The sequence below is a fragment of the Ovis canadensis genome, chromosome 2, assembly GCF_042477335.2.
Source record: "Ovis canadensis isolate MfBH-ARS-UI-01 breed Bighorn chromosome 2, ARS-UI_OviCan_v2, whole genome shotgun sequence".
NCBI lineage: Eukaryota > Metazoa > Chordata > Mammalia > Artiodactyla > Bovidae > Ovis > Ovis canadensis.
In genome coordinates this window covers 125,462,661-125,488,668 of record NC_091246.1, presented here as the reverse complement: position 1 = coordinate 125,488,668, position 26,008 = coordinate 125,462,661, and the positions used below count along the sequence as shown (strand labels likewise).

Here is a 26,008-nt window from a genome sequence, read left to right as displayed (position 1 = left end):
TCCATGGACAGAGGAGCCTGGCAAGCTATATAGTCCATGGAGTCACAAAGAGTTGGACATGACTGAGCTTCACTGGCAATATTGCAGATATTTTTTATATGTAATTCAAATGTATACTTTTAAAAGTATTAAAAGTTATTTTGCAACATAACCTTGGACTTCATACAAATTAAAGACGAAAATTAAGATGCCTATTACTCCTTCCTATAACAGTGGAGAATACATGTTGAAAGAAACTAGTAATACCACTGCAGATCAAACTCTTCTTGTACATGTTAAGTCAGAATAAAACTAGGGTACACCTATGACTTTTCAAACGTAAACAACAGGGATATGGATTAGAGCTGAGAGGTTTATGGCATTATGTTATTTTCAAAAATTGGCTTTATTTTCCCATTGATTCCTCTACAATTTTTAACTTTTAACATGCAAAGTTTTTTTGAATCATTGAAATTTATCTTCAAATTTAGGCCAAAAATAACTCAGGAAAAAAAAGTAACAAATATTTTAGCTTCTACTCTACTAAACCTAAGCCACAAAAACTTGCTCTGTGCCATGACCTGAATGTGCATACGTGCGTGTTTGCTCAGTTGCTTCAGCCGTGTCCAACCCTTTGTAACTCCATGGACTGTAGTCAGCCAGCCTCCCCTGTCCACGGGATTCTCCAGGCAACAATACTGGAGTGGGTTGCCATGCCCTCCTCCGGGGATCTTCCCGACTTAAGGATCGAACCCATGTCTCTTATTTCTCCTGCATTGCAGGTGGATTCTTTAACCTCTGAGCCACCTGGGAAGTCCCTGAATGAACCTAACCCCCTCAAATTCATATGCTGAAATCTTAACCCTAAACATGATGATATTTGTTGGTGGAGTTTGGGAGAGATGCTTAAGTCATGAGGGAACCCTCATGAATGAAAATAGCCCCTTGTAAGAGGCCCCAGAGTGATCGCTAGTCACCTTCTATCTTGTGAGGATACAGTGAGAAGTCTGTGGCCCAGCAGGGGACCTTCACCAGACTATGATCTCAGATTTCCAGCCTCCAAAACTGTAAGAAATAAATTTCTGCTGTTTATAAGCTCCCTGGTCTGTGGTAGTTTGTAATAACAGCCCAAACAGACTAAGACACCCTGTTATTTTATAGTTTTAATTAATCCCCTTTAATAACCTTCATCAGTGATACAGCTCTTAACAAGCACCTAGTAGGTTCCAGTTGCTGGTCTAAGTGGTAAGGTTACATAAGGCACCTGCAGAAAGTACATGCTGTAGCTGGTTAGAAAAACTGGAAAAGAACTCTAACACAAGAAAATAAGTACCCTGGGTCTTGTTCTTCAAGTCAAATTCCTGTTAAGTTATTTAACTGTCTCCATTTTCACTCCCTTGTTCTTATTCTACGTGTTGGTGTCACTGCTTCACTGAAAAAGATCTCCCTATGATCACTATGAGGTCATTTAAATCCAGTGCAAAAGTCTGCATGCTCATTTTGTTAAACCTCAGCGGCATTTAACACTGTTTCTAATTCACATTTTTGAAATGTTTTTTTCATTGTTTCTGCTTTTAATCCTCTCAATTCCCCTTGACTCAGCCTTTAATTGTTTAAGCTATTAAAAATTTAGAAACTGTCTCTTCTCTTTCCTCTCCTCTCTTCCTAGGACTGTGATTAGAATGTGTCTGCTGTTGCTGCTGCTAAGTCACTTCAGTCGTGTCCATCTCTGTGTGACCCCATAGACGGCAGCCCACCAGGCTCCCCCATCCCTGGGATTCTCCAGGCAAGAACACTGGAGTGGGTTGCCATTTCCTTCTCCAATGCATGAAAGTAAAACGTGAAAGTGAAGTCGCTCAGTGGTGTCCAACTCTTCGTGACCCCATGGACTGCAGCTTATCAGGCTCCTCTGTGCATGGGATTTTCCAGGCAAGAGTACTGGAGTGGGGTGCCATCGCCTTCTCCCATGGGTATGCTAGAGAGTGTCAATGTACTCTTCCAGTTAGCCCTTACTTTGACCCTACATGCTCAGTTATACAATAGTTGTATCAATTCCCTTGGATATATCAATCCCAGTTTCCGCCAATCCAAGTTCAAAAATAATTTCCGCAGGAAACTCCATGCAGCAAAGACCAAGGGCGTTTGGTTCTTCATTACACTATGCTTTGCACAATGGCTATTACATAATATAGAGTCAGTACACACCTGATTTGAATGAATGCACCAACAATCTATGAAAGTACAGAGGAACACATCGTTAGTTTTGTCTAGAACTCAGTTTAATGGAAGAGTTGACTCTAAAAGAATGGACAAGATCTTGTCAAAATATGAAAGAAAGTCAGAAGAGGCAACAGAGTAACACAATGGAAGTAATTAAATGTTTCAGAAGAAATGAATCAAGGATCGCACAGCAAAGGGCATGGTGAAGAGGCAGCTGAAAGTTAGGAGGTAGGGTGAAGACAGAAATAAGAGAGGAAAGGGAGGATGGGGGAAAGATCGGAAGTCGATTTTGGCGGGAGAGCAAGGAGTCTAAAACTCTGTCCCTTAGGTAGCAAGGAGCCGCTGATTGTTTTCAAAGTGCGGAGGGGAGGTTGTATTTCCAAAAGCACACTGTACTGATTATTAAGCTCTCCACTCTCGTCTCCAGTCCATCCTTCTATACTCTCTCCTGGGAGGCTAGTGCTTGGGATTCTACAAATAACTCTCTTTTGCTATCTGGTTCTTTTAGAGTCTTCAACAGGGGACTGGACTAGAACTGGGGAAAGGGACAGGGACTCTCTCCTTTCTGGTGACTTCCTGGCTTTGTCAGTCACCCTACCACAGCACAGCTGCTTCTGACTTTCCCAGACTCTCCTCATGAGGCCCCTTGGTGGCTACCAGTACCTTCCAGGTACTGTTCCTTCCTCCAAGTCTGAGTCCTCTTCTCAGGGCCTTTCCCCTAATCATCCAGCTTCCAAAAACCCCAGCCTAAGGCCTCTCTTCACTCAGCCTTAGGAATGGTAGCAGCTTCTGCAGTTATCCTTCTGATTACTTCTTTGTATTTTTTTTTTCAGTTCTCTAATAACTATTATTCAATACCTTTTCAATCCTGTTAAAATACCTAGTATAACTTCAGTTGTTCTGACTGAGCCCTCACATTTTCCTTAGATAAGGAAATTGAGTGATTAAGAACTGGAGTTAGAAGACTACTTAAAAAATCATTTCAATATTCTAATCAAGAGATAAAGTAAGTCAGTAAAGCAGTGAAAATTATAATGATGAAACTAATAATAACTAATATTTACAGAGTACTTACAATATACCAAGTACTCTTCTAAATTCATAGTCTCTATGATATAGATATTATACTTATTTCCTTTTCACAGACAAGAGAACTGAGACCCAGACAGGTTTTAACAAACAGGTTAAATAACACAGATAGTAGTGGGTGGAGACAGGATTTAAACCTGGTTCCAAAGTCCTTCCTTCGAACGATTAGAAAGGGATTGAATTCTTGAGTTCTTTCTGAAAAGGAAGCAATAGTTTTTGAACACTTATTCAACAGGAAAGATCGCGGAGAGGGAGGAGTTTAAAAAGACATCAGAGACTTAGTTTTGGAAATTGGGTGAATGATGAAGCTATTAATATTAACAATGAAAAATTATTTTAAAAAACAAGATTTGGGTGCTCAGTAGGAATAATTAATTCCATTTTGATATTTTGGATTAAAGCAACAGTTAGAACTGGACATGGAACAACAGACTGCTTCAAATAGAAAAAGGAGTCCGTCAAGGCTGTATCTTGTCACCCTGCTTATTTAACTTATATGCAGAGTACATCATGAGAAATGCTGGAATGGAAGAAACACAGGCTGGAATCAAGATTGCTGGGAGAAATATCAATAATCTCAGATATGTAGATGACACCACCCTTATGGCAGAAAGTGAAGAGGAGCTAAAAAGCCTCTTGATGAAAGTGAAAGTAGAGAATGAAAAAGTTGGCTTAAAGTGCAACATTCAAAAAACGAAGATCATGGCATCCGGTCCCATCACTTCATGGGAAATACACGGGGAAACAGTGGAAACAGTGTCAGACTTTATTTTGGGGGGTTCCAAAATCACTGCAGATGGTGATTTTAGCCATGAAATTAAAAGACGTTTACTACTTGGAAGAAAAGTTGTGACCGACCTAGATAGCATATTCAAAAACAGAGACATTACTTTGCCGACTAAGGTCCGTCTAGTCAAGGCTATGGTTTTTCCTGTGGTCATGTATGGATGTGAGAGTTGGACTGTGAAGAAGGCTGAGCGCCGAAGAATTGATGCTTTTGAACTGTGGTGTTGGAGAAGACTCTTGAGAGTCCCTTGGACTGCAAAGAGATCCAACCAGTCCATTCTGAAGGAGATCAGCCCTGGGATTTCTTTGGAGGGAATGATGCTAAAGCTGAGACTCCAGTACTTTGGCCACCTCATGCGAAGAGATGACTCATTGGAAAAGACCCTGATGCTGGGAGGGATTGGGGGTAGGAGGAGAAGGGGACGACAGAGGATGAGATGGCTGGATGGCATTACTGACTCGATGGACGTGAGTCTGAGTGAACTCCGGGAGTTGGTGATGGACAGGGAGGCCTGGCATGCTGCGATTCATGGGGTCGCAAAGAGTTGGACACAACTGAGTGACTGAACTGAACTGTGGGACATCTGAAGAGTGATGTCAGTTGAAAGTTAAATTTGAGTCGGGTCCTTTAAATGCTTTATAAAAGTAAAGATTTCAGAGCTCTTAGTATACAGATGTTAGATGAAGTTATAAAAGCAGATACTGAGGTACATACATCTTTTTCAATCATCATTTTCTCAGGGCGTATGCCCAGTAGTGGACTGCTGTGTCATATGGTAGTTTTATTCCTAGGTTTTTAACTGAAGCGACTTAGCAGCAGCAGTGGCAGCATACTGGCTGTATCAATTTATATTCCTACCAACAGTGCTAGAGGGTTCCTTTTTCTCCACACCATCTCCAGCATTTATTGTTTATAGGTTTTTTTGATGATGGCTGTTCTGACTAGTGTGAAGTGATACTTCATTGTAGTTTTGACTTGCCTTTCTCAGTACTATTTACAATAGCCAGAACGTGGACGTAACCTAAATGTCCACTGACAGATGAATGGATAAAAGACGTTGTGGTGTATAGATAAGAGACTATTACTCAGCCATTAAAATAATGAATTTAAGTCAAGAGTAGTGATGTGGATGAACCTAGAGCCTGCTACACAGAGTGAAGTAAGTCAGAAAGAGAAGAACAAATATCTTGTATTAATGCATATGTATGGAATCTAGAAAAATGATATTGATGAATCTGTTTGCAGGGCAGGAAAGAGATGCAGACATAAAGAATAGACTTGTGGACACTGTACGGGGAGGAGAGGGTGGGACAAACTCAGAGAGTAGAATTGAAACATATACACTACCATGTAAAACAGATAACTAGCAGGAAGTTGCTGTATAACACAGGGAGCTGAACCTAGTACTCTGTGACAACCTAGAGGGATGGAATGGGTGGGAGGTGGGAGGAAAGATCAAGAGGGAGGGGACATAGACTTACGGCTGATTCGTGTTGTTGTATGTCAGAAACCAACACAACATTGTAAAGCAATTATCCTCCAATTAAAAATAATTTTTAATGAAAAAAGAAAAGAAAAGCAGATATTGATAGTAATGCCAGTCCTGAAATGGAGGCTATGGAAAGAGAGTGAGCCGAGTTTTCAGGCTGCCAAATATAAATCTCATAGCTCTTTTTCCTACATAAAGCATAGCCAACAGTTTTTAGAAGAAATATATATTAAGCAGTGGAATGGAGACATGGGGATTGAAAGGAAATGTATGTGGTATGACACACAAGCGAAGTATGAAATTATTCAAGACTTTTTTTTAAGGAACCAAAAAGAGAGGGAAAGGGGAGATAAAGAGTTTAAAACAAAATGCTTTAGTTCCTACATTGAAATGCAGGCTTCTCTAGATGGATTTTTCCCCTTAGAATGACTTGGCAGCAGAGAATGAGATGACATCAGCAGGCCAATCCCTAGCCGAGTAGAATGAGTCACATTTCGTCTGTTTTCACTTGATTAAAATATTTTACATTTGTTGAGCTTGAAAAAAAAAAAAGGGACAGAGGAAGCCATTGAGAAGGGAAAATTGAAAGTCCAAATACGGTGTGTTTCTGACTCACTAGAATTGCAGCATCACAGGAACTAATAACTTTGACTTAGAGAGACATTAAAAAAAAACAAAACAAAACTCTTCTTTAAGAAGTAAATCCCCAAATGGGATAAAAGTGCTTTACAGCTTTTTTTAACTTTTAACTTAATAGCAAACAGAGAAAACCTTATAAAAGGGCAATCTTCTATAATACTTTAAAAAATATAAAGATCTTGTCAGCTGTAGAAAAAAAGGGTAATATTTAAATATCATCTGGTCTTTATAACTGATTTGGTTCAGATTAGCAGAAACTGCTCGTTTTGATGGTTCAAATGTGTCTAAACGTTTCCGTCTTTGGATCAGAGCAGGGCAAGAAAAGTAGACTAAAGTAGCGGGGGGGGGGGGGGGGGGAGGCAGATTTGCTTCTTCACAGGGCTTTATGCCAAGTAATCTGCAAACAATCCATTTCCTGGCAAATGTCACTAACTGGTTTGTCCATGATTTTTTTTTTTTTTCTGTACTGTAGTTACTAATACTGACCTTCAGATCCCTTAACAGCAAGAGAGATTTATAATTAGGCAGAATTCACTTGGAAAACAAATCCACTGCTGCTGATTTTAGGCAACTCTTTTTCTAAGAATGTGAATTATCATGACACAAATTATATAAGCGAAAGATGTCCTTAAATAATGAGGCACTTCAAAAATCTTAGTTATTGCTTGTTTAATAGATAAGAACATGTAGAGATCATCTATGAATAGGAGTAACTCTGTTGGGGGCCATTTCCTAAGAAAATGCACCACTTTCCAAGATTTCATTTTTTTTCATCCTGAAGTGGCATTAAATAAATATTGTTCACCAGTAAAACTTATCAAACTCTTTACCAACTAGTGGGTGAGTCTCTCTAGTTTTATTTTTCTTTAATTGAAATATAGTTAATTTACAATGTTGTGTCAATGGGTCACTAAATATAGCTAAAAACAACATAAAAAATTGAGAAACTTATTCACTTAAAACTATATTATGTCAAAATAAATTTAGATGATAAATACAACACTGTTAAAAATTATCATTATTATATCATCATTATTATCATTATGTGATACTCAAGAATTAAAATGTATATCTTGAGTTCTTACACATTAAGGAAAAGGCCATATACAAAAGAAAAAAAATTCTCAAAAGGCTGATAATCAATACATCATAATATTGTAAAATCATTATCAGGTTTAGTAAATATCAAGGAAAAAATTTAAAAGCAGTTAGATGCCATTCTCAGATTGCATATTGACAAAGATGAAAAATGAAAATACTGAGGGGGAGTCTGGAAAGATGACTGAAGTAGGGACAGCAGAGGTTTTGGATCTTCCAGAAAACCTGTATGAAAATGGACAGAAGAGCCAGAGAGTAAAATCAAAAACCCATGGGCAACATGTTCAACCAAAATGAAAGTGCAAAAAAAAAAAACAACAAACCACCAGTAGCCTCAAACCCTCAAGAGAAGGGAAGCTGTTCAGAAGTCAAGGCAGGACAAGAGGCATCTGGTGGATTTGACAAAGGAGACAATCCCCAAACAGCTGCCAGCAGGTATTCCCTGAAAATTCCAGTAAGCCAATTTGGGATCAATTGCTTGGAGGGGGAGGTGGCTCTGTGAGACTGATCTATCTAAGTAGAGAGAATTATTTTGTCGATGACATTGTGTCAGTGGAGACTAATAATGTAAAGCAGACCAAGTTTTAGTAGCTCATTTTAAAATTTTTCTATAGCCAATGTGACCCTTTTGGGTCAAGCCACTATTCTCTACTAGCAGCTATTAGATTCATTCAGCAATTAACTAACTCATTCATTCATTCAGTGTTCTTTTCTCTAGGAGTTAGGGGATTAGAATTCAAAGATGAGAAAACTAAATACCTGCAGCCTGGGGATCTCAAAATCTGGATTATAAACAACACAACAAACTATAATGTGATTAGTGCTATGGTAAACAGGACTTCCCAGGTGGCGCTAGTGGTAAAGAGCCTGCCTGTCAATGCTGGAAACTTAAAGAGAGAGATGCAGTTTCGATCTCTAGGTCGGAAAGATCCCCTGGAGGAGGGCACCACTCCAGTATGCATGTCAGGAGAATCCTATGGACAGAGAACCCTGGTGGGCTACAGTCCATAAGGTCACAAAGAATCAGACACGACTGAAGTGACTTAGCATGTATACAAAGGCTATACACATCACTGCTGCTGCTGCTGCTAAGTCGCTTCAGTCGTGTCCCATCCTGTGCGACCCCATAGACGGCAGCCCACCAGGCTCCCCGGTCCCTGGGATTCTCCAGGCAAGAACACTGCAGTGGGTTGCCATTTCCTTCTCCAGTGCATGAAAGTGAAAATTGAAAGGGAAGTTGCTCAGTCGTGTCCGACTCTTCGCGACCCCATGGACTGCAGCCTACCAGGCTCCTCCGTCCATGGGATTTTTCAGGCAAGAGTACTGGAGTGGGGTGCCATCGCCTTCTCCGATACACACACACATCACTAGGATAAATTAATCGATTAAATAGTAGTCACGTTAAAGAGCAGACAGTGGGATTCTAAATAAATAACAACTCATAACATAACATAATATGTTAAGATCACAAACGCTGGAGTCGCTAGTCATGGGTACTGCAAGAAGGACATGACCTCAGTGAGGAGGTGCTGTACAGCTGAGACCCAATCTTAAGAAATTGACAGCTGGGCAACAAGAAGGGGGACCAGAGCAACACCTCCGTGTCCGTCACCGGCATCACTTACTCCATGTTGTGTTGAGATCTTATCACAAGACTTTAAAGATAAATTTAGTTGCCCAATTTTTTCCTTCCTCCTTGTATATGTAAAGATTCCCAGAGTCTAAGTCATTTTCCAAAGTCACAATTTCTTAGAAAGTTCTTTACTGGGAAAACTCAAATTTATTTGAAAATTACTCTTTCAAAAATGTTTTAACTATATTTTAAGTTTACAAATTTAACATTAACTCAGTGCATTCAAGAAAAAAGATAAGGACTAATTTTCTACAAGGGTTTTAATATGCCAATCATTCCAATACAATGCAAATACAGAAATCAATACAAACAGACAATTTTCAGGCTCTGTCTTTTTCAAATCAAATTTTGCTCACATTGCAAATGGACTAATTCAGATAAGGACATACTGTAGGAAAATCTTGCATTTAGGGAATTCTACAAATAAACCAGTAATCTTTAGCTATAAATTAGGAAATAAACCAATGAAAGTTATTGTATGTAAAATGAAAGACCCAATGCAAACAAGATTTTGGCATACCAAAGTCATTTCTGATGTCCTGTGGTATGTAGTAAGCACAATAATAATCATGAGGATCATCACCCAGCCCTCCTCTTTCTTCTTACCCTGCTGACATTTTTCCATAGCACGTATTTCTTTCCAAGTTACTATTCACATTTGTTTTTTCCGTTACCTGTCTCCTCCCTTTACAATAGAAGCTCTATGAGGTCAATGCTTTCTGTCAGTTTTGGTCATTGTTGCATCCCCAGTACAAAGAAGATTAGCTAACCCACAAGAGGTGTTCTAACATAAGCTGTTGAATGAACACATGCATGACTAAGTCCATAGAAATTTATAGAATTGTGACTAAAAATATAAAGTGCATAAATTCACACTTGTATAAATCAGCAAAGGCTAAGTGCTGTTATACTACAACTTGACAAAAATCAAAATGGAGATCATAACATACTACTCATACCCTTAAACACCCCAAATTATGAAAAATAGTTACAGCACATACCCCTTTGAAGCTCCGCTTGTTTGTGAATGATTTAAATCTACTAAGGATCATGTTTTTGTTGCAATCTAAAGGGTATCTTTCCCATGCCCGAGGGGCGGCTGCCAAGAGGAGTTACCCCATGTCCGAGGCCAGGAGCGGCGGCTGAGAGGAGCAACCCCACGTCCAAGGAGCGGTGGCTGTGCAGGAGAGGGCCTAGAGGAGCTATTCCATGTTCAAGGTCAGGCAGGGCGGCAGTGAGGAGATAACCCTGGTCCAAGGTAAGGAGCAGTGGCTGCGCTTTGCTGGAGCTTTTCTGTGAAGAAACACCCCATGTTCAAGGTAAGAGAAACCCAAGTAAGATGGTAGGTGTTGCAAGAGGGCATCAGAGGGCAGACACACTGAAACCATACTCACAGAACACTAGTCAGTCTAATCACTCTAGGACCACAGCCTTGTCTAACTCAATTAAACCAAGCCACCCAAGACAGGTGGGTCATGGTGGAGAGGTCTGACAGAATGTGGTCCACTGGAGAAGGGAATGGCAAACTGCTTCAATATTCTTGCCTTGAGAACCTCATGAACAGTATGAAAAGGCAAAATGATAGGATACCGAAAGAGGAACTCCCCAGGTCAGTAGGTGCCCAATATGCTACTGGAGATCAGTGGAGAAATAACGCTAGAAAGAATGAAGGGATGGAGCCAAAGCAAAAACAATACCCAGCTGTGGATGTGACTAGTGATAGAAGCAAGGCCCGATGCTGTAAAGAGCAATATTGCATAGGAACCTGGAATGTCAGGTCCATGAATCAAGGCAAATTGGAAGTGGTCAAACAGGAGATGGCAAGAGTGAACGTGGACATTCTAGGAATCAGCGAACTAAAATGGACTGGAATGGGTGAATTTAACTCAGAGGACTCAGATGACCATTATATCTATTACTGCGGGCAGGAATCCCTTAGAAGAAATGGAGTAGCCATCATGGTTAACAAAAGAGTCCAAAATGCAGTACTTGGATGCAATTTCAAAAATGACAGAATGATCTCTGTTCATCTCCAAGGCAAACCATTCAATATCACAGTTATCCAAGTCTATGCCCCAACCAGTAATGCTGAAGAAGCTGAAGTTGAATGGTTCTATGAAGACCTACAAGACCTTTTAGAATTAACACCCAAAAAAGGTGTCCTTTTCATTATAAGGGACTGGAATGCAAATGTAGGAAGTCAAGAAACACCTGGAATAACAGGCAAATTTGGCCTTGGAATACAGAATGAAGAAGGGCAAAGACTAATAGAGTTTTGCCAAGAAAATGCACTAGTCATAGCAAACTCCCTCTTCCAACAACACAAGAGAAGACTCTACACATGGACATCACCAGATGGTCAACACCGAAATCAGACTGATTATATTCTTTGCAGCCAAAGATGGAGAAGCTCTATACAGTGAACAAAAACAAGACCAGGAGCTGACTGCGGCTCAGATCATGAACTCCTTATTGCCAAATTCAGACTTAAATTGAAGAAAGTAGGGAAAACCACTATATGACCTAAATCAAATCCCTTATGATTATACAGTGGAAGTGTGAAATAGATTTAAGGGCCTAGATCTGATAGGCAGAGTGCCTGATAAACTATGGACTGAGGTTTGTGACATTGTATAGGAGACAGGGATCAAGACCATCCCCATGGAAAAGAAATGCAAAAAAGAAAAATGGCTGTCTGGGGAGCCCTTACAAATAGCCGTGAAAAGAAGAGAAGCCAAAAGCAAAGGAGAAAAGGAAAGATATAAGCATCTGAATGCAGAGTTCCAAAGAATAGCAAGAAGAGATAAGAAAGCCTTCTTCCACAATCCACTGAAAGAAATAGAGGGAAACAACAGAATGGGAAACACTAGAGATCTCTTCAAGAAAACTAGAGATATCAAGGGAACTTTTCACACAAAGATGGGCTCGATAAAGGACAGAAATGGTCTGGACCTAACAGAAGCAGAAGATATTAAGAAGAGGTAGCAAGAATACACAGAAGAACTGTACAAAAAAGATCTTCAAGACCAAGATAATCACAATGGTGTGATCACTCACCTAGAGCCAGACATCCTGGAATGGGAAGTCAAGTGGGCCTTAGAAAGCATCAACACAAACAAAGCTAGTGGAGGTGATGGAATTCCAGTTGAGCTATTTCAAATCCTGAGAGATGATGCTGTGAAAGTGCTGCACTCAATATGCCAGCAAATTTGGAAATCTCAGCAGTGGCCACAAGACTGGAAAAGGTCAGTTTTCATTCCAGTCCCAATGAAAGGCAATGACAAGGTATGCTCAAACTACCACATAATTGCACTCATCTCACATGCTAGTAAAGTAATGCTCAAAATTCTCCAAGCCAGGCTTCAGCAATACGTGAATCATGAACTTCCTGATGTTCAAGCTGGTTTTAGAAAACGCAGAGGAACCAGAGATCAAATTGCCAATATCCACTGGATCATAGAAAAAGCAAGAGAGTTCCAGGAAAACATCTATTTCTGCTTTATTGACTATGCCAAATCCTTTGACTGTGTGGATCACAATAAACTGTGGAAAATTCTGAAAGAGATGGGAATACCAGACCACCTGACCTGCCTCTTGAGAAACCTACATACATTTCAGGAAGCAACAGTTAGAAGTGGACATGGAACAGACTGGTTCCAAATAGGAAAAGGAGTACCTCAAGGCTGTATATTGTCACCTGCTTATTTAACTTATATGCAGAGTACATCATGAGAAATGCTGGGCTGGAAGAAGCACAAGCTGGAATCAAGATTGGCGGGAGAAATATCAATAACCTCAGATATGCAGATGACACCACCCTTATGGCAAAAAGTGAAGAGGAACTGAAAAGTCTCTTGATGAAAATGAAAGTGGAGAGTGAAAAAGTCGGCTTAGAGCTCAGCATTCAGAAAACGAAGATCATGGCATCCAGTCCCATTACTTCATAGATGGGGAAACAGTGTCAGACTTTATTTTGGGGGGCTCCAAAATCACTGCAGATGGTGACTGCAGCCATGAAATTAATAGACGTTTACTCCTTGGAAGAAAAGTTATGACCAACCTAGATAGTATATTCAAAAGCAGAGACATTACTTTGCCGACTAAGGTCCGTCTAGTCAAGGCTATGGTTTTTCCTGTGGTCATGTATGGATGTGAGAGTTGGATTGTGAAGAAGGCTGAGCACCGAAGAATTGATGCTTCTGAACTGTGGTGTTTGAGAAGACTCTTGATAGTCCCTTGGACTGCCAGAGATCCAACCAGTCCATTCTGAAGGAGATCAGCCCTGGGATTTCTTTGGAAGGAATGATGCTGAGGGTGAAACTTGAGTACTTTGGCCACCTCATGCGAAGAGTTGACTTGTTGGAAAAGACTCTGATGCTGGGAGGGATTGGGGGCAGGAGGAGAAGGGGATGACAGAGGATTAGATGGCTGGATGGCATCACTGACTCAATGGACATGGGTTCTGTGGACTCCGGGAGTTGGTGATGGACAGGGAGGCGTGCTGCAATTCATGGGGTCGCGAAGAGTCAGACACAACTGAGTGACTGAACTGAACTGAACTGCAAATGTATCTTAAATATCTGAGCAAAGCGAAATATCTGAGGGAAAGTTACTCTGATTCTTTTTTTTAGATAAAGTAAAACTGAAAGAATAGTGATGAAGTGAAGTGTTAGTCTCTCGGTCATGTCTGAGTCTTTGCAACCCCATGGACTGTAGCCCGCCAGGGCCCTCTGTACATGGATTTCTCCAGGCAAGAATACTGGAGTGGGTTGCCAGTCCCTTCTCCTAAAGAATAGTATCCTGTGCTAGTAATAAAACTTGTTTCTATTTTTCTGATCACGATGTGATTAATATCTTATCTTTCACTGAGGCATAGGGACTTGAATCCTCAGAGGTGGGGTAGCAGTGGGAGTGAGGAAAGAAATGCTTAAAGGGAAAAGGATAATAGTCAGGCTAACATTAACACTGAAAGTACATATATGGTATGAAGCTTACATCCAAACATTACAACCTCTTTATCAAAAGGTATTTATTCAAGAAATATAAATATATAAGCTTACAATTAAGTAAAGGAAAAAAGACACGTGAAAGTTACATAGGAGTATCTTAACTCTTGTAAATAGGGGTTTCCCATTCTAGTAAATCTTATTCTTAAGAAAAATTCATTCACTTTTCTCATTTTCTTCTCTCCCCATCTGCTCCTCTGTGGCAACAGAGTGAAAAAGTAATATATGGCAACAATATAAAAGTTGGACTAGAATTTAGCACATGAATGATGCTGGAAGTCCACTATAACTTCATTGTCTACAGAATAGAATTTTCTATAATGCGGATATATTCAAGATGCAAATCGAAGGACATTTAGTTCCTGAAACATAAACATGTTCATGAGACACCACACTCAGTACATTCCAAGTTATAGCCTTAAGGCTTTGAAAAATATTCCTAGAGTATTACTAGAATTATGGGTAATTAATGCTTAGCCATTTAAATTGATCCATGTAAATTACCATCATTTTGTTGCCATTTAAATTTCCTCTTATTTTCAAATGGATTCTAACTAGCAGAATAAACTCAACTGACTGTGCTTTAAGGTTTCAGCCAAATGTCTACAAACATTAGTGTGTGTCAGAATCATCTGAGATGACTGATAAAAATGGAAATTTTGAGGTCCTTTTCTCAAAGATTTAAAAATAACAGGACAGGATGTGTGGTCTACATATTAAGAAACATTGGAACAAATAGTTGTGAATTTCAAGCCTTTGTGAGAGATAGAAATAGTTTTAGAAACACTATTATATAGCAAAGATAAGGAACATTTACTGGATGAAAATGTTATCAAGTATGACGTTTCATAATATATTCTTGAATACTTCTAGGTCAATGAAAAACAGTTCATATCTCCTACCAGTTGTATCCTCCTAACCAGGAAAAGTGCCAATTCAAGTTTGTTCTCCTACAAAATCAAAAGAAACATCTGTGTACTTATAAATGCCAGGACAAAAATGACTGGGTAATTTCCTTCTTAGTCTACCAAGCAGCCTGATCCCCAGAGAACCCAGACTGGGCACTTGGAAAAGCACTTAAGGGCTTGACTCTGGGCCACTGGACTTTGGCCAAGGCAAACCTGTCTGCTTTCCTCCTCAGAAGGGGCAGTCATGTTTGTAGTTTAGGAAAGGAAATCACTGATGCCCAGTAGAAAGCCTCCCAGAATTCCAACAGTACAGTTCTGCTGCAGGCTGACTGCAGAACATCATTGAGCATATGAAAACCAGATCTTAACCAGAGTAAGTCTGCATCAGTCCTGAGAGCTACTTTACGTGAGGTTGCTTCAGTCTCCTGCACTGAGAAATTCTCACTCACCCAGCTCAAGTATTCCTAGGCTGTATGGCAGAATAGTTCATGGATAACATTCAAGGACTACAATAAATAAATTCTACATTTCAATCGAAAAGAACAAATATCTGAGTTTTCCTTAAGTCAGCCCAGCTAAAAATGTGCTCCAATATAAGTTAGTTTTATACTACGATATCTTACTGTGTTCATTAGGAAACAGATTTCTCCAAATAACTTAGCACACAAGAAACCTTCACCAAAAGAACTTCTAAACACAGCCATATTTAAAAAGGAATCTTTCTCATCCAAAGTTTTCCTCATCCAGACTCTTTCACATATAAGATTGACTTCAACAAAACTGTTTGTTCAGACAATATTTTGTGCACAAAGCTAGTCTGGCCTACACTTGCCTAATCTATAGTCTCTTCCTGTTTTTCCAAATTCAGATTTTATTCTATTCAATCGCTGGATTTCTGTGAATACTAGAACAAGCTAGTCAGTCAAGTTGTAATGAATGTATGTGTGTGTTCATCAAAAGACATGCATGAGAACAGTCATAGCAGAACGTATTCCTAATAGCCAGAAGCTAGTAGTCACCCAAATGTGAATCAATTAAAGAGTGGATAAACAAATTTATGGTTATAATCATACAGCAATGAGAATCAATCATCTATAATTAGTCACAGTTGAGTGAAAATCTTACAAACATAATGTTGAGTGAAAGAAGTCAATATTATGTTGTTAGTACATAACTGTATTTCTATTTATATAAAGTTCAAACTCAAGAAAAAGTCATTTATAGGGTTCTAAATCAAAATAATGGTGAACTTGAGTGGGGAGGAGAAAAGACATGAATAGGATGTTGGTGCAAAGAGGCTTTCTGGGTTGTTAGATGGTTTTGTTTACTTAGCTGGCTCCTGAACACATGGGTCTGTTCACTAAGAAAGCTTGTGTGTATTGTGCTTAAAAGATATGACACTTTTCCATAGTTCAATAAAAAGTTCATTTTAAAAACGTCTGCCATGTTGTGCAACCTCTGAGGAAAACAACGTGAAAATGGACTAAAGGAGATCAGAGTAAAGGACAGGGAAATGTTTTATCAAGAAAGCTAGAAAAGGAACAGATAGAAGAAATGTATCAGAAAGTGAAGGCCAGGCTTCTTACTGGGGAAGTCTAACTGAGGGTAAAATCCAAACCGAGGATTTCCCTGACCGTCCAGTGGTTAAGAATCCGCCTGCCAACGAGGGGACAAGAGTTTGACCCCTGGTCCCTGAAGATCCCACATGCCTCAGAGCAACTAAGCCCGTGCACACAACTCCTGAGCATGCACACTCTAGAGCCTGCGTGCCATAGCTACTGAATCCTGCAAGCCCTAGAGCCTGTGCTCCGCAACAAGAGAAGCTGCTGCCATGAGCAGCCCATGCACCGCAGCCAGTGAGCAGCCCCTGCTCGCCACAGCCTGAGAAAGCCCTCACCTAGCAGTGAAGACCCAGCGCAAAGTAAAATGAATAAATAATTAAGGAGAATGGCATTCTAACATGTATACTATCATGTAAGAATCGAATCGTCAGTCTATGTCTGAAGCAGGATACAGTATGCTTGGGGCTGGTGCATGGGGATGACCCAGAGAGATGTTATGGGGAGGGAGGTGGGAGGGGGCTTCATGTTTTGGAACACATGTAAGAATTAAAGATTTAAAAAAAAAAAAAAAGAGAAAGAAAACTGATCCAGGAAAAAAAATAAAATAAAATAAAATAAAATAAACACACCTAAACCAAATGGCTGGAGAACACTGAAAATCATGCCCCACCACTGAACCCTCAAACCAGTTTCTCCCTTAATAAGAGAACACGTCAAAAGTCAAATGCAACTGAGAAAAATAAACGGCATTGTCTTCCCTAACCAATGATTTTTTTAAAATTGTGAGCTGCCTAGTTCATACCATGCAATCTCCCCAGAAATCAGTTGTGCTTTTGATTTAGATGAAATAAAGTACAAAGAAAGGAGACAAATAAAAGAAGAATCAGTTCTTAAGTAAGCATGAGTTACTGTAAGCATTGTTTTGTTATTATTCAATTGCTAAGTCATGTCTGACTCTCTGCAACCCCATGGACTGCAGCACGTCAGGCTTCCCTGTCCTTCACTATCTCCCAGAGTTTGTTCAAACTCATATCCACTAGTCGGTGATGCCATCCAATCATCTCATCCTCTGTTGCCCCTCGCTTCTCCTGCCCTCAGTCTTTCCCAGCATCAGGGTTTCTTCACAACCTATAAATACAATTTTTTCAACTTGAAAAATCAAAAATATCTATACCCCTGAAAACCAAAACTGGAAGTAAGAAACTTTTAAAGAGATTTGGGGAAATATCTGCAACTTATTTGAAAGGCAAAGAGTTAATATACTTGATTTGCTAAAAATACTCACAAATTGATAAACACGTCTCAATAGAAAAATAGACAAAGTACATAATTAGGCATGTCATAAATGAATACAAGTAAATGAAAAATGAATCATTTTCAATGCATGTCAAAGCAATTATAGCATTTTGCAATTATAAAATTGGCAGGGGCTTTCATAAATGTTAATCATCAGTGTTGGTATAATACAGAGATACGCTGAAGACACAAGTATTAAAAGCATCTTGGAGGAGAGCAAATCTAACTAAATCAAAACTCTGTATACTGTACACACAAAGTTCAAGTTTTACCCTCAGTAATCTTCAAAGAGAATCAGGAAGAGGTGGTTGTGTATGGACAGCGATGGCAACAACTCGGATCCAGAAGCTTCTGGGCTGCTGCTGGGCATAACACCAGTGAGGAAGAAGATGGCTGGGCTCTCAGGACTTCGGAGCTGGCCCCTAAGGAGACTAAAACCAGAGAAAAATATTCATGACAAACCATCTCTAAAGGACCAGCTGCAAAATGATGAAAACTTCTCTCATCTTGTATATAGTCTCCAATATTATTTTAACCTAAATATGTCTTATCAATCTGAATCATAACAGTCAGACTCAAGGAAATCTATATCCAACTTTGGCAAAACATTAGTGGTGTTCCCTTCACAACATTTTGCTGAAGAATAAAGCTGATATGGGACTTTTTGTTTTTCCTATTTACAACAAAGAGAATATAATCAGTGTGTTAAAATGTTTCAAACAAAAAGGATAATTATGAAAAATAAAAAAAACTGTTTTAAAACACAACTAAAGCAAACCACAACAACAAAACCAAACAAGCAATTGTATATGCTCCAAGTTGGGCACTGAGTTCTGGGGCTATTTATGTTGTCATGTTGTTTTGTTTTTTTCTATTCTGTTTTATTTCTAGACCAGCCCCTGAGTTAAGCTACACAAGTATGATGGTTACCATGCACTGTCTCTGACTCCAGGGCACAGGTTCTGGAGTTAAAGTGCCTGGGTCCAGTTTCTAGCTCTTCTGCTAATAAACTGCATAAATTTGGGTAATTTAGGGTTCTCTGGTGGCTCAGACAGTAAAGAATCTGCCTGCACTGTGGGACATCCGGGTTTGATCCCTGGTTTGGGAAGATCCCCTGGAGAAGGAAATGCAACCCACTCCAGTATTCTTGCCTGGAGAATCCCACGGACAGAGGAGCCTGGCAGGTTACAGTCCACGGGGTTGCAAAGAATCGGACATGACTGTGCATCAGTTTCCTCCTCTGTAAAGTCAGAAAAATAATAGCAACATATCTGCAGTGTTTTGTAAAAATTAAATATCACTGAATAAACACTAAGGATAATTACTGGTGTAGTAAAATTCTGTGTTGATATTATCTGTCAGTATGATTTGTATCTCTTAGTTTCTGTTATTACAGATAAAAAGCATGGAGCATGACTCGTTCGTGATAACATTTTCAAGAACTCAAACCAGAGAGGCATATGTAAGTACCAAGGAGAGGGTGGGACGAACTGAGAGAGTAGCCCTTACATATATACACTCCCTCTCGCCGGGCACAGCACCACACAGCTGGGAGGAGACTCTCTTCTCCTGGCTTTGTCTTAGGAAGGGAAAGAGAAGACTGCACCATACATCTAACATTCCGACCTCTCAGAGAGGCTTCCCAAGGGATTGGCTGCTATCTCACTGTCTCGGAGTGTTGCTGGAACCCAGTTACTCTAGCGGGACCACTGAGAACAAAATAGCTGGGCGCCACGCTGATGCGGCAGGGGACACACAGCACAGCACGCAGAGGCTAATATGGCTCAGCAGCCTTTCTCAGTGGAGAAAGAAAAGAGCGGAGCGTGTGGCCAATTTTCCAGCTTTGTGAGAGCTTCCCAAGGCACTGGTTTCTGTACAACCCAACTCAGAGCTCTGACAGGACCCACCATACCACTGATGACACTCTAATAGAAGAAAACCATAAGCCAGTATTCCTGATGAATATGGATGCACAACTTCTCCACAAAATGTTAGCATATTAAATTTCATGGCATATGAAAAGAATCATTCACCATTATTAAGTCGAATTTATGTCAGGGATGCAAAGATGGTTCAAGATATAAAAATCAATTCATATGATACATCGTATTAACAGAACAAAGGGTAAGATGCATAAAAAGCATTGACAAAACTCAATGCCATTTTAATATAAAAATACTTCATAACGAGGAATAGAAGGAGAGTACTCCTACATAAAAAAGACCAAATACAACAAGCCCACACTAACACCATACTCAGTGGTGGAATACTGAGAGATTTGTCTTTATGGTCAGGAAAAAACAAGCATGTCTCCTCTTACCCAGTTGCCGTCAACATAACATTGGAAGTCCTAGCCAGAAAAATTAGGAAATAAAAAGAAACAAAAGACATCCAAATTGGAAAGAAAGATTAAAATTGTCTCTGAATACAAATGATAAGACATTCAAGATTCCATTTAAAACACCATTAGAACTAATCAATCAATTCAACAAAGAAGCAAGATAGAAAAACAACATACAAAAATCGTCAGCATTTCTCTACATTAACAACAAATAATCTGAAAAGGAAATCAAGAAAATAAACCCACTTACCATAGCATGCAAAAGAATAAACTGCTTAGAAATAAACCAAGGAAGCAAAAAACGTGTACAATGAAAAAAAAAAATTAAAACTTTGCAAGAATAAATCAAGAGGATACAAATAAATGGAAACACATCTGTGTTCATAGATTGGAAGGCTTAATATTGCTTAAATGTCCATATTACTCAAAGTGAGCTACAGATTCAATGCAATCTCTTTCAAAAGCTCAATGATCTGCAGAAATAGGAAAAAAAAAACTTAAAATTCATGAGGAGGCACAGTCGTGTCCAACTCTTTGCGACCCCATGGCCAGAATACTGGAATGAGTAGCCTTTCCCTTCTCCAGGGGATCTTCCCAACCCAGAGATCGAACCCAGGATTCCCACATTGCAGGCAGATTCTTTACCAGCTGAGACACAAGGGAAGCCCAAGAATATTGGAGTGGGGAGCCTATCCCTTCTCCAGCAGACCTTCCCTACCCAGGAATCAAACCAGGGATTCTTTACCAACTGAGCTATCGGGGGAGCCCTGATGACCCCAATAACTAAAACAATCTTGACAAAGAACAAAACTGGAATGCTCACACTTCCAAAAGGCTGGTGGTGATGGTTTAGTGGCTAGGTCATGTCCGACCCTTGTGACCCCATGGACTGTAGCCCACCAGGCTCCTCTGTCCATGGGATTTTCCAGGCAAGAATACTTGGTGTTAACTAATTTAAGATGAACGCTTGCCTGCTCAGTGCAGGGATGCATACTGTCAGTGTTTTATATGACTTCTTTCTGAGCTGCTCTTGCCAATCAGTGCCTCTTTTAATTGGCTTATCAGGTTTTACTCATCTTATTGACCCAGTGGTCATCCAGCGTCTTTAAGACAGTTTTATAGATCTCTTTCTTACAATATTATGGGCTGCTCTCATAACATGACTCTCAGAGGGTATCTTAATTTATTTCCAGGTTCTCAGAGTTACATGTTAACCCTCAAGTGCAGTCAATACTAGTATATAAGTATATTATATAAGTTAATATAAGTAATGTATAATGGGAAATTAATGAATCAATTAATTAGTCAATAATCTGTGGAGAGAAAATTCAAGCCATAAAGCTATACTCAGAAATACACAACGTGAACAGAAGCATAGTCATAACATTTTGCCTCTTCTATCCATGGGCATTTGCTTCCTCAAATTGGACTTCAAGTCATATATTGTTTTATCATTAAAATCAAATAGCTTTCCACTTAGACAAGAAGATCCATTAACTCCCATTTTATGTTACTGATATTAATGTTCCATAGAATTTGCATTTTCTTTCTTCAATTTTCTACAGTGTTCAGTGATGCCCTGTTTTCTTCCACATCAAATATAATCGTCAAAAAATAAACTAATTAAATAAATGAATTTTAAAAACAAATAAAATTATCAACTTTCTTCACCACATATCCTCATTACTCTCTGAAATACAACACAGCTCTTAAAGAGGTTCGTTGAGCTCCATTGTCTTGCCCACAATTAAATAGCTAGTAATCCATAGATACAGGATTCAAACACAGCTTTCAGTTCAGTTCAGTCACTCAGTCGTGTCCGACTCTTTGCGACCCCATGAATCACAGCACGCCAGGCCTCCCCGTCCATCACCAACTCCCAGAGTTCACTCAGACTCACGTCCATCGAGTCAGTAATGCCATCCAGCCATCTCATCCTCGGTCGTCCCCTTCTCCTCCTGCCCCTAATCCCTCCCAGCATCAGAGTCTTTTCCAGTGAGTCAACTCTTCACATGAGGTGGCCAAAGTACTGGAGTTTCAGCTTTAGCATCATTCCTTCCAAAGAACACCCAGGGTTGATCTCCTTCAGAATGGACTGGTTGGATCGCCTTGCAGTCCAAGGGACTCTCAAGAGTCTTCTCCAACACCACAGTTCAAACGCATCAATTCTTCGGCGCTCAGCTTTCTTCACAGTCCAACTCTCATATCCATACATGACCACAGGAAAAACCATAGCCTTGACTAGACGGACCTTAGTCGGCAAAGTAATGTCTCTGCTTTTGAATATGCTATCTAGGTTGGTCATAACTTTTCTTCCAAGGAGTAAGCGTCTTTTAATTTTATGGCTGCAATCACCATCTGCAGTGATTTTGGAGCCCAAAAAAATAAAGTCTGACACTGTTTCCACTGTTTCTCCATCTATTTCCCATGAAGTGATGGGACCGGATGCCATGATCTTCGTTTTCTAAATGTTGGGCTTTAAGCCAACTTTTTCGCTCTTCTCTTTCACTTTCATCAAGAGGCTTTTTAGTTTCTCTTCACTTTCTGCCACAAGGGTGGTGTCATCTGCAAATTTAGCCAACATCAAAACCTTCTTCTTTTCACTGTATTTAATATTCCTCACAAACAAACATGCCCTACAATGGTCCTACTTCACTGTGTTCACTCTTAATTAAAAACTCAGTTGTTCAGATTTCACCTGCTTTTTATGGTCTAACTCAAACTTTGCTGCCTTCTATTCAAAGATACATATTTTTTGTGAGAAACATCATAATGTAATGGAAATTACATTACATAATGTAATGTAATGGAAAATGTTAAATTGCAATGTAATATTAACTTTAAAATATGCTATCAAACATAAAACACAAAGTGGAAAATTTGATAACTCAATGGAACAAGTTGAACTTGATGAAAAGAAGAGACAGTGGATACAGGAAGGGGGTTGCAGAGAGGAACCTTATTAGATCATCCTGAAGATTCTAGGAAAATGGGACACTGATGTCTCAATTTCCAACAGCTTCCAGGGGAAGTAGATGGAGCATACTGGCCAATCCAAGTCCTCCAATATTATACTCATGGAGTCAGAGCACCAAATGGAGATACCAGAATAGATCAGCCAAGAAATAAATGACTAATATGAGAGCTTGCCTTGTTTTGATGGGTTGATGAAAGGGCGGATAATAGGAAAGCAGAGAGCCTCTGAATAGATCAGGAAAATGTCACCGCTCAGGGACAGTCGTGCACAGAAAGAAGCAGCATAGGAATGCTATAGCCAAAGCATATAGCTAAGTGCTACATGAGGCTAAGGAACCACTTGGAAAGGAAATTGAACCTGTCCACATGTGGGCCTTAGTCAGGTACAGACATGTGATAGACTGCAGTGTGGGGATGTGGTAAAAAGTAACCAAACCCAAGTAACAGGCAAATAGAGAACAAGGCTACTCTTAGAGAAAAATCAACAGAAATGGGAAATAATTTTAGTACAAGGAACCAGATCTAGCAAAATACCTCCTTGGTGAGAGAGACTGATGGTTGAAGATAAAGCCTTAAGCAATGTTTGAATGCATTATATCCAGCCTTCTGGACTAGAGAGGGCTGTCTGTGGTCCTTGAGAAAGAGAAAACTGTGATGCAAACCCAACCAAAGAAAGAAGCAATTCATCAAGTCAGTTCTTCTGAGGAGTAATCACTTCTCCACTTCCAAACAAAACAAGAAAGCACGACTGATATAGAGGAAATGTTTCTCCGCTGGTTGGATAAAAGATCACCCTCAATCCAAGACATGTAGAATAGTGACATGGCCCTAGCAAAGGTAATAGACAAGCAGGTTTTGTACACTATCAAGAGACTCCCCCAATTATAAATAAAATTTTTAAGAAGAGACCTAGGCAGATTGTGGCTCCCATGCAAGTGGGCCAAGACCTGCTGACAGAATCACCGATGGTGAAAGAAGCATCAGCATGAAGAGCAGAGTGACGGACAACAGTCCATAGAGACGGCAGGTACGAAAGCAGAGGTGCAGGACTATGGAATGGATTCAAGAGAAATGAACCTTCTTTGAGAAATCCCAGAGAGCCAAAGAAAAGAGAAAAAATATTTGGCAGCTGGTGGCTCTTTACCTAACAGTCTTAGTGTCTACAAACCAGTGGGCACATATGCATGTTAATATAAGCATGGGTTAACAGGAGCTATGTACCCCATCTTCTCTCCCCCAAAGAAGCTCCATGATTAAATAGCATAATGAAACAAGCAACTATAGCCCCTCTTTGAGATTTACAATACATATTAGAGTCAGAAAATTCCACAGTAGAGAAACCTGAAATAATCAAATTTATTTGCCAATAGGATGTTTTTTCTGCAACATAGTTTTTGGCACACTGAGAATTACAAGACATACAGTTAAAGAATCCTAGTGTGAAATTTTTAAGTTTCTAAAATGTAAGTAATCGGGTGCATTGAACAATGATAGGTTCTGAAAATATATTTGATGAATACTCAAAGCCTTTAAAATCAATACATATTCTAATTTCTCTAGGAGTAAAATTAATTGTTATAATTCACTTGGAAACACTTTACTACCAAAATAGTTCAAGCTGAACTTTAAAAGTGTTAGTTGTTTGCTAATTCTTACTATTTTAGCTCCAAAATATCAAAGACAGAATGTGAATATTCAGTTTACAAAATGTCACAGCTTCTATCCTAATAGCATTTTAAGTTTTGTTTTCATCAAAGTCAAAAATCAGTAGTTTTCATTATCAAGAAATGGCTGTTTGTGCCATAATTTATGTCGGTAAAGCAAAGTCTGACATTTCAGAGAAATTCCCCTTATCTACAGCTATTTCCATGTTTTAAAAAAAATTGGAGAAGAAACAGATGTTGAATGGTGAAACATATTTTAAACTATTTCAAAAATATTTGGCAGCAAGTGCTGGAGCATTAGTGGAAGAACAGTTTTTGTATAAATGGCAAGTTTATTTTGCATGTACTTTTCTTGAAAGAAAAATAATTTGAAGAGAGACAAATGAGAATTATTGATGTGCATTATATAAACATTTACTAATATTGAAAACAGCTTTTAGTGAATATAATATTTCATGATTTTAAGTCTCTATAAAACTCCATATATATATATGCATGTATGAGTATATACTCATACATGTAATATATTTTAAAACTTTCAATTCCTTCTGCTTACTATAACTTGTGATTTTAAAAATAATTATCCCTGATTATTTTACCCTTCCTTCCTATCTTTTAATTTCTACTATAGCTTTTAAACTAATCCTTGCTCAAGAAAACAGACTGATCCAATATTGCTCTACATTAATCTCTGAAAGATTCCTGTGGTTAAGTAACAACTCAAGTTTCTGGGCACATCTGGTCATTTCTTATAAAATGTTCATTTCACTCTTGGTCATCAAGCTATGTTTCTACATCATTGCATAACTTTAAAATATCTTAATCTATCTTTAAGTCTATTCTGGTGGATAGATTAAAAGATGATTCCACTGAAAATGTTGTCATAATATTTCAAGAAATGTGGGCAATAAAGCATTAGGTGGCTTAATTCAAATTTTTTTAATGATTTTTTTTTTAACCATTTGTCCCAGGGATACCCAACTCTGAAGTTTTCTTTGGCATACCAAGAACAGTTTTATCAAAACAAACTTTCAGGAAACGAAGTTAGCAATGTATAGGATCAGTTCAGTTGCTCAGTCATGTCTGACTCTTTGCGATCCCATGGACCACAGCATGCCAGGCCTCCCTGTCCATCACCAACTCCCAGAGTTCACTCAAACTCATGTCTATAGAGTCAGTGACACCATCCAACCATCTTATCCTCTGTTGTCCCCTTCTCCTCCTGCCTTCAATCTTTGCCATCATCAGGGTCTTTTCAAATGAGTCAGTTCTTCGCATCAGATGGCCAAAAGATTGGAGTTTCAGCCTCAGCACCAGTCCT

General features: G+C 39.2%; 1 long non-coding RNA gene across 2 annotated transcripts in view; it reads right to left on the bottom strand.

Annotated features, from left to right (window-relative positions):
• Window positions 1-9,176: 9,176 nt before the first annotated feature.
• LOC138433779 (uncharacterized) overlaps window positions 9,177-26,008 on the bottom strand; it is a 195,609-nt gene continuing 178,777 nt past the window's right edge. For both annotated transcript variants that reach the window (XR_011254461.1, XR_011254462.1), the window contains 2 exons: window positions 17,979-18,137; window positions 9,177-10,227 (listed from right to left, as the gene is read on the bottom strand). This is a non-coding gene — a long non-coding RNA (uncharacterized lncRNA). The remainder of the gene's footprint in view (window positions 10,228-17,978; window positions 18,138-26,008) is intronic.